We start from the raw sequence: 2,734 nt of genomic DNA, 5'->3' as shown, positions 1-2,734 counted from the left end.
GGCAGCCGCCGCCGCCGCCAGCAGGAGAGCCCCACAACTCCACTCTCCGGGAAAATGGCCGCCCCCTACCGCCAGCAGTGACCAGGTCCGGGGCTGCCCCGGAAGCGGATGGAGATGATAGAGCTTCCAGGTCGCCGCTCCCTTTCCCCGCCCCGCAGCCACCGCCTCGCAACCAGGTCGCTTAGCAACCCGTTTTCCCGCGCTCCTCGGCTACGCTGCGCGCAAGATCAAACCATCTGTTTCAGGAGGAAGAGGGGGGTGAGGGGCAAACCATCCTCCCGGGCAGGCCCCTCTGCCGGGGGAGCCGTGCGGCCGGGCCGGAGCAGGGCCAAGCCGGGGCAGGGCTGCCGGGGCCGCCAGCGCGGAAAGCAGCGAGGCTGGCGGGAGGAGGAGGAGGAGGAAGAAGAGGAGGGGTGTGGGCGCAGCCAGGCCCCGGGGGTGCCCGAGGAGAGGAGGAGGGAGGGACCCCGCAGGGTACCCGCTGTCAGCCAGGGGCGGCGGACCTGCCAGGCCTACCTCTGCCCGAGGGTCATCACCTCCCGGGAGCAGGCGGAGCTGGGCTCCTCTGGAGAGTGTCCGGAAGGGACGGTTGGTGGCACAGGGTGACGGGTGAGGACGGCTGGCGGCGAGGCCTGCAGGCTAGCGGCTGAGCTGGCTGCGGAGGGCCAGCGGGGCTGGCTGCAGGGTATGCTGGGGTCCTGCCTTGGCTCCAGCACCGTGACGCTGCCCAGGCAGGGACCCCCAGTGTGGGGGTCTGCATGGGTTGGAAACGAGGCAGTTGTCTTTGCTGATGTAGGGACTGCAACAAAACAGTTAGGACTGGTGTGAATGAATTGTGAACAACAATCTATATGTGAAAACAGCATAAAAGCAGTAAGGCAAGGGTTAAAAGAATGTCCAAGAGCACAACTGAGAGCAGAAAACTGGAAACGCTGAGGTCTGTACTGTGTAAACAGAAAGCACAAGGCCTGCATTCCTGTAAGGGCACTACCACAGGTGATTTGTCAGGATGCCTGTGCTCTGGGAACAGGAAGATGGCAGCAAGGGCAGAGCACACTGTGAATGCCGTCCTTGTCGCCACAACAGAAAGGCAGAATATAGCCATGGAGATAATCCAAAATAGGGAGCAACCCTGCCTAAGATTAATGGAAGCTGAAGTAATCAAGAATTGGAAGGAAGCAGCAGATCATGTTATTCTAAATCCTGATCATAAAACATCTGCCCAGAATGCAATCTGTCATCACCAACCCAGAGGATGCCAAGAGACAGTAAGGGCTCAACAGCAATGGAAAGGACTGGATCTCTGCATACTCTTGCACACCAACCATCCTGGCTATGCTATTTGGACACACAACTTGGAGCTGGCGAGTATTCAAGCCAAAGAAATACGATACAATATGAGAAAATACGAGTGAAGCACTCGAGGAAATGGGTATGTGGGACCAAAATCAGTTGTTTCTTTCTGAATAAATATTACCTTCCAGTTCCTTGATGTCTCACACTGAATTTTGTTGAATTGCTGTACCTTCATGCAGCCTGTGGAAATGAGAGGACAGCCTACCTGCTCATAGCAAGTAACAACCTACTGCCAAATTAGAAACTCATATTACAAATTGAGTAGTTATTAGTCACATCAAAGCTTTGACAGTTTGTCACAATGAATGTTCCCAAAAAAACCTTCCACAGAATGAATGCTGTGGGGTTTAATTGCTATATACAATAAGGAGAATGAGGACATTTTTAAGGAGTCAAGCTGGGAAGGCTGCAATGTGGCAATACTGTTTAGCCACAGACAGTGACCATCAGAAATCCTTGTGCCAGAGCGACGCTCACAAACCTCAAAGGTAACACTGCAACCAACTTTATTCAGCTTGTCTGTGTCAATAATGAACATTTACCTCCTGGTTGTGAGCAAAATTAAGCACACGGCTTACCAGATATCGCCCAGAGCAGCACCACCTGGGTGAGACCGAAGGGTGGCCGCCATGGCAGCTTCCACTGTAACAGAGGCCTGCACAAACAGCAGCAATGGCATCCCTGAGGGCACATCTGTTACTGTAAAAGCCAGCAGACAAACTCTCTAAGACTTGTTTTAGAGTTTTAGAAAGCAGGCATTCTTTATTGCAGTGCTGGATGCACAGGGGATCATTCCACCTAACATGCCTACACTAGAACAGAAGTTCATCATTTATACACCTTAAAGACACAAATACTCATACACTTTCCAAGAAGTCTCCACCTTTCTACCTATAACATTTACATAATGCTGGCATTGCAAAACTACACTACACATACACAGGGGTCTCAGTCAGTGGTTGGTTGGGGAGTTAGCCCCTTACTCCTTTTTCCCTTTTATGGTCGTGAGCCTTTTGAGGACTATTTCTTTTCCTTGGATGTTTCCCAACTCTGTTGTCCAGCCAAGCTGTTCTCTCTTATCCGCCTCGTTTGAGCATTTCTGCCAGGATGCATCTATTCTCAAGGTCAGGATATTTTCTCCGTACATTTTAATCACTCGAGGCTTATTAAATACAAAGCCAAACATTGTTTGGTAAAAGAATTTCTTAATATTTAAGGTACAGCGGAACGCTTCTCTTGTCACTGATTGTGCCAGGCCTCCATTTGCCGGCACCGCAGGAGGCGCCCCAGCTACCGCGGGCAGCAGGACCCCGGCCCGCCACGACAGGCGCCTCCCTACGGCCGCGCGAGGCATCTCGCGAGAGCGCCGCCCGCCTCC

Source organism: Athene cunicularia, assembly GCF_003259725.1.
Source record: "Athene cunicularia isolate RWA chromosome 2 unlocalized genomic scaffold, athCun1 chr2_part1, whole genome shotgun sequence".
NCBI classification, from domain to species: domain Eukaryota; kingdom Metazoa; phylum Chordata; class Aves; order Strigiformes; family Strigidae; genus Athene; species Athene cunicularia.
The sequence above is the reverse complement of the archived record's forward strand: the minus strand, read 5'-3'. Positions refer to the sequence as shown.